Here is a 14,347-nt window from a genome sequence, read left to right as displayed (position 1 = left end):
TCTTATAAATCCTAATAGTTATAATATTATATAACCTCATAGTTATTATACTATATAATATAAATACAACATAATTATAATATATATAAATATAAATATAAGATAATATATATATATATATATATAACACCTCTTTTCTTTATATAACAAATATAAATATTTAAATATTTAGATTAATTATATATAATTAAATAACACATTAAATTAATTAATCACCACATTAAATTCATTAAACTCACATTAAATTCTCATGTGACCACACAATTAATAAAACCAAAAATAAAATAAGATAACAATAATCATAATAATAATAATAATAATAAATAATGACTTAAGAAAATTAAGGTCGCTACATCGCCCCCGGTTCTACCCCAACTATCTAAAACACCCACCAACTTGCCAGACTCCCTCTTTGAGTTTGAGACGGACCCCACAGCATTGAAAGTGAGCAAGCTTGAGAAATTGTTCAAAAAGTCTCAGGGGGCCCGCTCTATTCCTGATATAGAGGATGGTTATACCGACTCAGTGGTGACCTTCCTGGAGCGGTTTAAAATGCCGCATATCGATCGATTTGATGGCTCTGAAGACCCAATGGTGCACCTCCAACTGTTTTCTGATATCTTGAGGCCAATGGGTTTGACCACAGCCCAGAAATTGTCACTATTCGGCCGAACCCTGTCTGGGATAGCCGCAATCTGGTATGCAAAATTGGAGAACTCTGTGAAACAGAACTGGGAAGGGCTGGCTGAGGCCTTTATTGCTCAATACTTCTACAACACACAGATCGAGGTCACGACTCGTGATCTCGAAGTCACCCGCCAAGAGCCATAGGAGAGTTTCTCAGAGTTCGTGACAAGATGGAGAGCAAAGGCCTCAATGATGACTACAAGGCCTTCCGACAAAGATCAGATCAGGATGATTGTTCAGAATCTGCATGGCAAGTTGCTGTAAAAGATGGTCATTCTACCTCTGTTTACCTTTCCAGCCCTTCATGAAATGGGGGTTCAAATCGAGGATGCCATTAGACAAAGGATCTTTGCAGAAGGTAATGAGCCTTCGAAGAGGAATGTTGCTTGCAATTCCAATGCTACTACTGATGGTAGAACAGCTGTGAAATGCTCAGAAGTAGACATTATCACCATTTCCCTCAATGACCAAAAACCAACCACTTCAACTCGCCTCCAAGCCCGAAAATTCCATCCTCTTTACATGAGTCTCTCCCAAGCTTTGAAAAAGCTGCAAGAAGAAGGGCACCTAGAACTCCTAGAACCCCAACCCCTTCCAAATCCTCTTCCACCAAGATATGACCCAGCTAAATACTGTGCCTACCATCAACAACACGGTCATGATACGAACCGTTGCATCCGCCTCCGTCATAAGATTCAGGATCTTATTGACGAATAGACCTTAGCTCCACCAAAAGGACCTCAGGTTAGTACTGATTCGTCACCTCCCCATCTCAACCTCATTCATACACTACCATCCACCTTCGACCCCAGCATATACATCACCCCAGCCCATCTACCCAAGCCTGAGGTGTTCATTCCAGAAAGCATGGACTTATGCATGATGGATGCACCTGGACCCTAATCATCTCAAACCCGTGAGCCCACTACTTCTGAGCTGAAGAGAATGATCGAAGATCTTTAGAGAACTGTGACAGATTTAGCCTCCAGGACATCGGCTCCATCATCAACCACATCACATACCAGGGAGTTCATGTCAAAAGGCTCCCCAATCTTGGAACGGGCTGTATTTGAGGAATGACAATCCCTTGGCAAAGTGGAGGCGGGTGGAAGGAACAAGATAGGGGCGGACATGGATCTCCATGAACATCTTCTGTTGGCTGTTGAGGCTTTGAAAGCCGAGGGACTGAACAAAGAGCAAGTGCTCGCAGTTGGTGCAAAAACTGTGGACGATATTTTCACCACTCAAGTTGGGGGCAGTTTGAATCAAGGGGCAAGCCGGGAGAAGGGTTGTTGTATCAGAAACGTTCCTTTCAGCTATAATCCTGCACTCAGAAGAGATCGACAAACCGGGCCAGCACCTGCCAATCCCTTTACTCACAAAAATCCACAAACCTCGAAGTACCAACCCCGAGGTTAGAGGGTCTTTCATGCCCTCTATATGCCTTTGTCCAACGCTCTCCGAGTCCTTGTTGGACAAGGCCATCTCAAACCCCTTGAGCCTCGGCCTCTCCCGAATCCCCTTCCGGCTATGCATGATGCCGCCCAGTACTGTGCCTTCCATCAGCAAACCGGTCATGACACTGACAGTTGCGTCCGTCTCTGCCACGAGATACAAAATTTGATTGACAACGGGGTCATCCCCACACCAGGTCCTGCAAAGTCTATCGGCACTTGATCAGTGAACTTGTAGGGGATAATGTGATGTGATCGAGGGATGAACTACCTGCGGGCGGCGTTCAGTTTATTTCAGATATGGTGTATAGCATGCACTGTTTTGAGCATTTGTGAATGCTAGTTTTGTACATTCTGACTTGGGTATTGGGTCAGTCTTGTTGTGTTGTTTTGAGTCTGTCTCTTTGTTTTGAGTCAGTCCTTTCATACTGAGTCAGTCGGGTCTGTCTTATTGTATCAAGTTAGTCCTGTTTTGTTAGAGTCAGGTGATTTCAGGGGTGTTACCTTGGATATCGCTTGCTTGTTTTGCGTTTGTCCTTTTGCTTTCCTTTGAGTCTGTTTCTGCCGGAGAGCCAGTCGTGCCAACAGATTTGAATGGAACAACAGTGATTTTCACACTCTTGTGTTTGCTTCTGCCATGTGCCAGTTGTGCCAGAAATTCTAAATGAGATGGCAGTATTTGACTAGAAGCTGCCTGCTTTTCTGTGCCTCGAACTCATTGCATTGACCTAAGCTTTTCAAAACTTTTTCAAACATTGTGATGAAAACAAAGAGGAAGAAATTCCTCGGGTTTTGCAAAAATTTGATCAATTGAGAGAAAGAGAGGCATGCTAAGCCCTTAATGAATGAGATCATGCTTGTTAGTGTGAGTACTGGGAAGGACCCTGGCTTGATCTAGACTGGTTTCACACTATCTTCAGCGCGAGCGATTTGTCGTTTTCTTAAAAATTTTCAAAAACAAAATGTTTTGCGCGGTCCTGCGAAGACTTGTGCGGAATCGCTCTTGAGATTGTGTATCTTAGGATCGCTCTCAGCCTCGAGACTTGAGCCCTTGCTTTCAAACCTTGACCTTGGATTCAGAGTGTTCAATGGTCAACCGCGATATGAGGCCTGTGTGGCCAGATTTGAAATAGCCCTCGAACAAGATGCACCAAAGTCAGATCAAGAAGATCAGACCTCATCAGAATAAGCTTGCGAAGCTAGAACAGAAGCACCCCTCGAACTAGGGACAAAAATGTCCGATATGCTCGAAGAGCTGAAGATGGATCCTTTAGTAAATCAATGCAACAGCCACTCTCCTGGATACGGATGGCTGCAAAACCCTAAAACCATTTGGCATGGACTTGTTACACTTTTACCCTTTGAGAGGCTCGCTGGGCCGAAAACCCGGAAGGGCGACCCAGGCAAAAGTTAGAGCAAGAGAAAAATACAAAAAAGAAGCAACAAAAAAAAATGCAAAAGATGCAAAGAAAAGAACAAAAAAGAAAATCAAAAAAGAAAAGAAATGAAAAGAATTGAAAAGAAAAGAAAAACAAAGCTCGCAAGGTCGAAAACCCGCAACAGGCGCCTTGGCAAAAGTTAGAGCATAAAAAGGAGAGGTTAAATACCCGAGCGTACCTTAACCCTGAACTACGTAAGGCTTGATTCCCATCTTTGGGATACGTAGGCAACTTCATTCTGAAGTCCAGCCGTAAAACACTCCAAATCGATTGTACCCATGTAATGGTTTTGATCATCTTTGCTTTCTTTGTATCCAAGAATTTGGTTGTGTTCGTCACTCTGAGGACTGACTACAATGCGCTGCGGTGCTATCCAAACAAGGGGCAACTTTTCGTTGCCATTCAAAACGCTGCAGTGTCATTTCAAACAAGGGGCAACTTTCCGTTGCCATGCAATGTCCTTCAGACAAGAGGCAATTTTCCATCGCTATGGGTCCGAGGTTGTGCATCTCAAGAGTAAGTTCCGCGCTTGTTAAGCATCGGCCGTTTGCAAAAATAGTTTTTGAGAATTTTTACTGAGGTTGATTAATTTTCTCGAAAATTGTTCTATCTTTTCCAAAAACTGGACCATTTCTTGGACCTAAAAAAGGAAAATTTTCAGTGCTCATAGCCTGACTTGCATGATTTCAAATAAAAAATCGAACAAGTATGTTAATCTAACTCTCATGTTGGTCAAAACTGTTTTAGTAGAAAGCAAAAAAAAATAAAAAATAAAAAATAATGGTCAAAATGATGAACTAGGAGCACAGTTGAGTCAGATGTTCTGTCTTTTCCCCTTTGTCAAAATACTTGCTAGAAAGGGCACTCCACTTGTCGGAAAGGGCACCGTATTCGCCAGAAAAGGGCACAACAAAGGGCAGAAAGCTCTCACATCCTCCAAGCAACGAGGTATCAAGCCAAGTGCGAAGTACGAACTGGAATGGATCAAGATATCCCACTCCCTTATCTGGATAGGTCTAAGCACGTCCAAACTCCCCAGCAAAGCATCATCAACTGATGTTAGCTGCAGATTTGCTACACACCCAGTTGTAGCGCAACCTTTCCGTGGGAGGAATTCACTAGCTGTGAGCGGAAGAAAGAGAATCTAGCAAAATGCTAGGGGCACGAGCCTACAATTTGCTGTTTATCCATCAACCACCCAGAGGAGGGATGAAAAATGAGAGATTGAAGAATAGAGAGATGTGCGATGAGAGGAAAAGTGAGAAGAGGGCTTTTTCAGAAAAACAGAGCTTGAGGGCCGAGTGATATGAGAACCACAAATGAGAAAAGGATGGGAAACACTACCCGGTGAAACAGGCTCCCTGTGCACGTTTGAGTGTCGTGTCTTTTGTGTTGTTTGTCTCAAATCTTGTTTTGAGTCGTTTCAAGTGTTACTCGATGTGTTTAGGTTGTTTACCTTTGTTTTTCCTTTGTCGAGTCGTTTTGGCTGTGGCCAGTCGTAGGCTCAATACCCGGTTGAGAACCCTTTTCTCATTTCAATTTCAAAAATCGTTTTGTGCTCAGAGTGCTGTGTCGTTCTCCACATTTGTGCAAATCGAGATTGGTTCTTTCATAAAGCAGCGGGATTCAACCCAGGTCATGTGAAAATAGTAAAACCAGGACCCATCTGAAGCTATGAAAGTTCCGGGCTACAAAGCAAAAGAAAAGAGGGAAAATGTTGGGCATCCGAGATTGTTTTCTGCAAGTTTCGTCATTGCATCATGTATGATTCAGAATGAGCAGTGTCTTGTATGAGCTGTGTGCCGAATAAACAAAATACTGTGTTATGGGCTGTGAGTTCAGAATGAGTCATGTTCAGAACGGGCCGTGTGTTCAGAATCAGCGGTGTCCTGCGTGAGCCGTATGTTCCAAAATAAGTAGAATATTGTGTTATGAGCTGTGTGTTCAGAATAAGCAGTATGCCGATACGAGCTGTGTGTTCAAAGTGAACAGAATACTGTGTTGACTGTTTCACTATTTCAAGCCAGAATGGGGATCAGAAGTGCTCTCTCTGAGTACCATTCCCCGTCAGAGTAACGCGGTTTACCGCCACTCACTCCATGAGGTGCTTTCTAAAGTGCCGCTTTGCTTGTTTATTGCATTCCTTAAACATCACGCTCTGCATTGCTTGCAACATGTATCGTATCATCACACTTATTGCATTTATTTACATCTTGTGTTATCTCTTTTTGTTTATCCTTTTACGCAGAGCAGCGTTTAGGATCGTTGTCCCCCGGGACTCAACTTAGGTTGCGTGGAACACGCTCCCGAGTTGTTTACCTCTTCTCACGGTTTCAGCGTGGTTAGAGTGTTCTTTTCCTCACACGATTTCAGCGTGTTTGGAATTTATCTCAAGTCGCGTTGTGCGCACACCTAGGCGGTTGTTGTTTGGACCTCCTCTCACGATTTCAGCGTGGTTTGAGTGTCCTGTTCCTTACGCGATTTCAGCATGTTTGGATTTTATCTCGAGTCGCGTTGTGCGCACACCTGGGCAGTTGTTGTTTGGACCTCCTCTCACGATTTCAGCGTGGTTTGAGTGTCCCGTTCCTTACGCAATTTCAGCGTGTTTGGATTTTATCTCGAGTCACGTTGTGCGCACACCTGGGCAATTGTTGTTTGGACCTCCTCTTACGATTTCAGCGTGGTTTGAGTGTCCCGTTCCTTACACGATTTCAGCGTGTTTGGATTTTATCTCGGGTTGCGTTGTGCGCGCACCTGAGCGGTTGTTGTTTGGACCTCCTCTCACGATTTCAGTGTGGTTTGAGTGTCCCGTTCCTTACGCGATTTCAGCATGTTTGGATTTTATCTCGGGTTGCGTTGTGCACGCACCTGGGCGGTTGTTGTTTGGACCTCCTCTCACGATTTCAGCGTGGTTTGAGTGTCCCGTTCCTTACGCGATTTCAGCGTGTTTGGATTTTATCTCGGGTTGCGTTGTGCACGCACCTGGGCGGTTGTTGTTTGGACCTCCTCTCACGATTTCAGCGTGGTTTGAGTGTCCCGTTCCTTACACGATTTCAGCGTGTTTGGATTTTATCTCAGGTCGCGTTGTGCGCACACCTGGGCGGTTATTGTTTTCAGACCTCCTCTCACGATTTCAGCGTGGTTTGAGTGTCCCGTTCCTTACGCGATTTCAGCGTGTTTGGATTTTATCTCAAGTTGCGTTGTGCGCGCACCTGGGCAGTTGTTGTTTAGACCTCTTCTCACGATTTTAGCGTGGTTTGAGTGTCCCGTTCCTTACGCGATTTCAGCGTGTTTGGATTTTATCTCAGGTCGCGTTGTGCGCGCACTTGGGCGGTTGTTGTTTGGAACTCCTCTCACGATTTCAGCGTGGTTTGAGTGTCCCGTTCCTTACGCGATTTCAGCGTGTTTGGATTTTATCTCTAGTTGCGTTGTGTGCGCACTTGCGCAATTGTTTTCGAACCTCTTCTCACGATTTCAGCGTGGTTAGAGTGTTCTTTTCCCTCACACGATTTCAGCGTGTCTGGAATTTATCCTAGGATGCATGGAGCGCGCTCCTGATTAATTTTCTTTATTCTTCCTCCACTCACGAGTCCAACGTGGTTGGAGTATGTCACCATTTTGCATCTATTGTACTCTCGTTGCATCGCATCTATTATCTATTGCATCACATCTATTACATCCATTGCACCATATCTATTTTATCATCTAGTCTAAGGAGACCTTAAATCCTGCATCATCATTCACGCTGTTTTGCGCATCGTACTTGCATCGCACTTGCATTTATTCGCACCGTCTTGTGCACTCCCCGGTCTAGGAGACCTTAAATCCTCTAAAGGTGTAATTCCTTTGGTGTTTTTCGTGCCCAAACGACTTCCCGTGGTCTGGTATAGCCACCTGTCTATGTTTGCGGTGAGTTCCTAGGAGACCAACTGAGACGGTGGAAACTAGAGTTCGAATGGCTCATGCCTAGAACACAAAGGTTCGGGATTTCCAAGACTAAAGTCTGGTTTAAATACCCAGGGGTATATCCTCGGCTTGAAATCTGTATGGCAGCCCCATAGATTGAGATAGCATGTGTATGCCCCTCAATTCTGGATACTGAACCAACCTAGTCTGTCACCCTGTTGGAGAATAGGGAAAGCTGCGACCATAGTCAGGGAGAAAAGTAGTACCTGTGGTTCAACTGAGAAGAAGCGAAAGATCCCCAATAGCATGAGGTAAGTCATTGCCAATTGCCCTTGTAAGGTACCTTTACCTCTTAGCTATTACATTGCATTTTAGCCACTTCATTACAGTGTATTGCATGAATCCTCAATTTTCAAACCGGCTTCGCGTAGCGTATAAGTCCAATTATCAAACCGGCTTCGCGTAGCGTATAAGTCCAACTTTCAAAACCGGCTTCGCGTAGCGTATAAGTCCAATTTTCAAACCGGCTTCGCGTAACGTATAAGTCCAATTATCAAAATCTTCCTGCATATCATTTTGCATCTTGCCCCCTGCCTGCAGGCATGCCTGCGGGCATATCTTTGTTATCTTGCCTGTTTGTCTAAGTCTTCGGCCTTGTCAAAAATGGGTCGCCTTTGGGCTTTGACATTCACTCCCGTCACGTGTGACTTTCGAGTTCTGTCAAAGAGGGGCAACTGTAGGCACCCCATTTTTGACCGACCTTAAGACTCAGACGTCATCGATTGAGCACTTAGTGATGTTGCATATCGTGCTCGTTCAGAGGTTTCAGAGTCTCGGCTGCGAGCCTTGCCTCCGGACTTCCGACTCTTTCATGCTTTGCCTCGGTTTGTGAACCAGGCTCTGTTTTCTCTGTTTCTCTTCCCGATGGGAGGGAGAGGTCTCGTAGATCATCTCTCAGTGGCCATAGGCTACGTTTCGTGGTCGTAGGCCATTTTGCCCGTTTGGAGTCCGGTTTTCCATTTTTTTCGGAGCCGTTGGCCGTGTGCCTCGGTTCGGGACTGCTTAACCACCTCCGTTTGCTCCGGTTTTTGGCATGCATCTTATTTGCTCCCTTTTGAGGGACACTATGGCTCGAAAAACCAACTTCGTGGTCGAACACCACTTCTGGTGCCTAACAGTCAGTTTTCGGGGCCTCGGGCTGCGCGTTTCGGCCCCCGAACCTCCATTTTGCATCAATTTGAGTTCATTTTTGGCAGGGACCTCTGTTTCATTATTAAGAAGGTCGTAGAAGGGTGGGAGGCCAGTAGTTGTTCTGACAACCAGTTTTATTCCTCCATCGCCTTCCGTCGCCCGTTTTTCCTCACTTGAAAGCCAATGTTGACCACCCTAAGGCCACTTTTTCTTGCCCCAAACCACATATTTGTGTTGTACACACCTGGGAGGCCACCAATATCATATGGCCGGCTAGTAATTGTGTGTGACCCTTTTGAACCCCTCCTAAAAGTGGCCTTTTCTCTCTCCTGGTTCACTTTCTCCAGTTTTTGACCACATGGTTGTGTTGTGCACACATGGGAGGCCACCAATCTAGGGTGGCCGGCCACTAATCATGATTGAGCCTTTTGACCCTTGATCGGCCGGCCATGGGGAGAGCCGGCCGACCACCTGCAACTTCAGTAACCGGTCGGCCATGATCCCCTCCACTGGTACATTTCAAATGTGTGTTCTGTTTCCCCCCAAATTGTGTATCCGGGGGGCTGCACTTTTGGGGGAAAACTTGAATTCTTTCCCCCCCATTTTTCCCCCATTTTTCTCCCCTCTTTTGCCTATATAACAGCAGCTCCAGCTCATATCTGAGGGTTACAAAATTTGGCCCTAAGCCTCTTGCATTGATCCTCCCTCTTCTCCTCTTCCAAGCACCAAAACCTCCCAAACCCTACACCATTTTACACTACACCACCTAGAACCACACCACCACCATCCATTCCAGCAGCTTGAGGCTGATTTCCAGAGGTGAAGAACTTCCAAACTTGGCTCAAAGGTTGTTGGAGTATTGGTCTACAAAGGTGAGTCACATTCTTCCCTTTTCTAGCCTTCTTTTGCATGCTTTCTAAGCCATACTTGCTTCCATTTTTGGGCTCCAACCCTAACTGAAAATGGTCATGTTTTGATGTATTTTTCATGTTTGTTTTAGGGTCCTTCCATGTTTAAGGTCTCTAGTTAACACTTGCTTCTTTACCTCTCTTGTATGCCTCTTTCTTGCATAGTATTTTTGGCCTATTTATAAACTGTTTTGAGCTTGGTTATAAACTGAAAAGTGGCTTATTTTGAGCCCTTCTTCAACATTGTTGAAGGGTTCTTCACTGTTTGAGGCTTCCATCTGTCACTTGCCTCTTTATCCCTCTTTTGGCCTCATTTTTGCATGTTTTGTTAGCCCCTTGTGCTTGTATTTTTAGGCTCTAATCTGAACTGTAAATAGACTTATTTTGACCCCCTCTTCATGTTTGATCAAGGGTCTTTTACTTTTTGAGGTTCGCTTTTTGCACTTTTTGTTTAAACCTCTTTTTAGGCCTTATTTTGCATAGTATTTTAAGCTTGCATTTGCACGGTTTTGGGTTTGGTCACTAAATTTAAAATACCATGTTTTGATCCCCTCTTCAACTTTGTTGAAGGGCCCTCCTATGTTTGAGGCCAGCAACCATCACTTGCTTCTTTGTCTCCCTTTGGCCCATTTCTTGTACATTGTTTTAGGCCTGTTTGTGTTTAGATCCGTGGATTGTTGTAAACTGTAAAGTGCTTCATTTTGAGCCCCTATTAAACTTTGTTGAAGGAATCTTGGCCATTTAGGCCCAGAAGATGCTACTTGCTTCATTACCTCTCTTACGGGGCCATTTTTGCATGCTAGCTTAGTCCTATTTGTGTTCATTGTTTGGCCTTGCTTAGAACTGTAAATATGCTTGTTTTGGGACTGCCTTGAATCTGTCTTCACACTCCATGTTCGAATAATGCATGCTTTGTATAGCTATAGGCCATTGCGTGTGCCTAATTTTGTGTTTCGGGTTCATTCCATGCATCGGGTACCATATTGCCATGTTTCGGGGCTGTTTTGCATCACATTTTGGTACTGAAATTTGCATGTTTGCATGCCATGTTTCATACCTTGCCATGCTTTGTTAGAGTGGCATTTGTGCCTTAGGATCGGTCCTCGGTTTGCGTGCACGTGTGCATGCATCTCGAGTGTCTCATTTTCATCTAATGGCCTCTTATGTGAGTGTGGTTGTGGTCCACTCATGTTGGTGTAAGTCCATTGCGCATTGTGTATGCTATTTCATTTCATAGCATTGTGTATGCTAGGTTGCATGTTAGCGCATTGTGTATGCTATGTTACCTCGTGCATCGTGTATGCCATTTCATAGCATTGTGCATGCTAGGTTGTATATTAGTTGCATTCATGCATGTCATGCATATTGCATTGTGCTTGGGATAGGGGTTAGCCCGAGCACGGAAAACGAGGTACGTTTCGTACTCCGAGTGACGGAACGTGTCTCAATTCTCAGTCACCGACACTCCGGATTATCCATGATGGAGTTTAGGTTTTGTTGTGTTTATATGTGCATTCATTCTATATTGAGTTGCACAATTCGACTCCTCGGCCATCATGCATCGAGATGCGTGATTGGTGGCACGAGGATCGAGGCATGCATACATTTGTGAAAATACATTGCCATGCCCTTTTTCTGCTCTCTGTTGTAGCAAATCAAGAATCAGTAGCCTTTCAAAGGCCTTGCACAGCATTCCGGCATCAATCGCAAACAGAGGCTAATTGGGGCATCGCAGTGGATTTCCGTACCAAGCAACCCGAGCATGCATCATTCATCATCCGAAGGAGCGTCGAGGCCGTCCCTAGCTTGCATGCTAGTTTACAGCTTACCTAGTTTAATTAGTTAATTAATTAGGATTTTGTAATTATTTGGACTGTAATATTTATTCGGGACTGTACATTATTTATTCGGACCCTCTGCGCGAGGGCAATGTTGTAATAAGTGCGTGTGTGTGTGATGTATGTCTTCCAACCCCACGTCTTTCTCCCTTTTATTTACCAGCTTATGATGGTTAGATTAGGGCATGTTTCAATTAGCATGCAGTATGATAGCATGTTTGCATTCATTCATCTGTTTTGCATGCACCGAGCTCGGCGCATCATACTAACTGTATTGTATTTTCAATTCCAAGTTGAATACATGTTAGCTGTAGCATTTCATATGTCATGTTTAGAATAGCCGAGCCTGCTATAGTTGCATTTTTGCATGTGTTGCATTAGGCATTTTTGTATAATTAGGATCATGCATGGATTTCTAATTAGCTTCTGTTTTGGCTTGAAGTACTCGGTAAGTTTTATGCTTTAGCATCTTTGCATGCATGTGAGTGACTGCCATGAATAGCATGCTTACCATGAGGCTATATGCTTATGTGATATAACTGCCTGAATTCCTGTGGGTGAAGGTTGGGTTATTTGAATTGGAACAATTCATCAAATGTGTGTTTTAAGCCCACTAGATAGTGGCAAAATCATGTTTTTCTAAGCCCACCTGAGGGTGGCAAATCCACGTCTTAGCTTACTTGCGGGTAGCACCATCAAACCATTTTCAAACAAACAAACATGAAATGTTTTGTTCCAATTCAGGCGATCCAGTCTATACTTTTATGCTGTGTGCATCACATAGTACATCTAGGCTAATAACCGGAATAAGAATGCATAATGTTTTCAAAAATAGATATCATGGTTAGTAGAGGCCGATCTTTGATCGGGCGAGCGGGGGTGCTCACGAAGTGACCTTCCCCAATCGTACCCAAGTTCCCGAGCCGAGGCAACTTTGGTGATGACGGACACGTGGCCTTAGGCAAACGAGTCAGGGTTTCCTAAATTTCGCAAAATAAAATATTTAGGTGGCGACTCTGTATCTGGCAAAGCAGTCCATGTTTGGCACTTCTTTCAAAATCTGTTTTCTCAAAACGATTTGTCAGATTTGGACTCTTTGGTTCAGATTACGAACCGTGGCAATTTGAGAGTCCTGAGCTGTAGTGAGCCCAATATCGAACGGAACGGGGTACTCGTTCCTCCCGGGGCGTTCGGGGACGTCTACAGTTTCTGGCGACTCTGCTGGGGATTTTGAGAACTTGACTCGAACTCATGATATCTTGTTTTGATTACACTTATGTGTTTCTTTGCATTGCATTTGCATTGGTGCGCCTAGGACACCGTGTTTGCCATCTGCTATTCCTGAACGGTTTGCCGGAGGCTTGTCTTGTCAAGGCATGACCATAAGGCTGACCGGTTGTGGGCTCTGCCAGTATGGGAACACAAACCCCGGTTTTACCGGGGCACCCTTTTGACCATTCGACCTAGTGCATATTCAGAATCCATAGTGACCATTCCAAACTAGGACAGGTTGCTTACCCGATTTAGGTTGTTTGAAACCGCTGCGTGCGTAGTGAAACCCTAGATCCTGACAAAATAGGACAGGGAAACCCTACCCCAACATAGGGGTGTTTTGGCTCTCACTTGTCTGCTATGTGCTTTTAGAGTGCGTCTCTATAGGAATGCATGTATCAGTCTACAAGTTTGGGCATCAGGCCTGCGGGCACCAGTTCAGTACTTTGGGATTCAGTTCACCTGAGGGTATCAGTTTACGGGCAGAATTTTGGGCAGAATTCTGTAGGAGGCACAGTCATTCAGCTCTGCTCATATGGGTTATCGTGAAATCAGGCTGAGATCCTGCATGTTTTCCCCTTTTGCTAGGTAGTCTTGGAACCATAGCTTCAGAAGGCTCCGATATCCCCCGAGGTTCATCAGACTTGTGCTGATAGACTTTGTCAGGTCAGAGATTCAGTTCAAAGGCAATCAGTGTTCCTTTGCCAGAAGCAGAGTAAAAGGCCAGTCAGGCACAGATCATCAGTTCAACAGTCTTCGGATCAGCAGTCATTGTCCATCTCACCTGTGTGCGGTTTGGTTGAGATATCTTCTTTTACCACAGAGACAGATATACCGATAGATAAGTTAGATCAGGGCAGTATGGCGGGAATGGAAGAGATGGTGCACCAACTCCAAGATAGTATGAAAGCCATACAGCAAGACGCTGTCCATCAAGCAGAATTCGCCAAGCAACAGGCTGTGGTCATAGCCCAACAGGCAGAGACAATTGCCAGGTTAGAGCGGCAAACTGGAGTATCTACTTCACACCAGGCTCCTCCCTCACCAAGAGTTCCAACACTCGGGGAGACAACTAATGTTCAGGAGGATACGGACATTCCGACAGGGCCAGCTCCGCCTCCGGTTCTACCCCAACTGTCTAAAACACCCACCAACTTGCCAGACTCCCCCTTTGAGTTCGAGACGAACCCCACAACATTGAAAGTGAGCAAGCTTGAGAAATTGTTCAAAAAGTCTCAGGGGGCCCGCTCTATTCCTGATATAGAGGATGGTTATACCGACTCAGCGGTGACCTTGCCGGAGCGGTTTAAAATGCCGCATATCGATCGATTTGATGGCTCTGAAGACCCAATGGTGCACCTCCAACTGTTTTCTGATATCTTGAGGCCAATGGGTTTGACCACAGCCCAGAAATTGTCACTATTCGGCCGAACCCTGTTTGGGATAGCCGCAATCTGGTATGCAAAATTGGAGAACTCTGTGAAATAGAACTGGGAAGGGCTGGCTGAGGCCTTTATTGCTCAATACTCCTACAACACACAGATCGAGGTCACGACTCGTGATCTCGAAGTCACCCGCCAAGAGCCATATGAGGGTTTCTCAGAGTTCGTGACAAGATGGAGAGCAAAGGTGTCAATGATGACTACAAGGCC

The sequence above is a fragment of the Camellia sinensis genome, chromosome 6, assembly GCF_055761805.1.
Source record: "Camellia sinensis isolate YWXY chromosome 6, ASM5576180v1, whole genome shotgun sequence".
Taxonomy (NCBI): Eukaryota; Viridiplantae; Streptophyta; class Magnoliopsida; order Ericales; family Theaceae; genus Camellia; species Camellia sinensis.
This window is presented reverse-complemented; position numbering follows the sequence as displayed.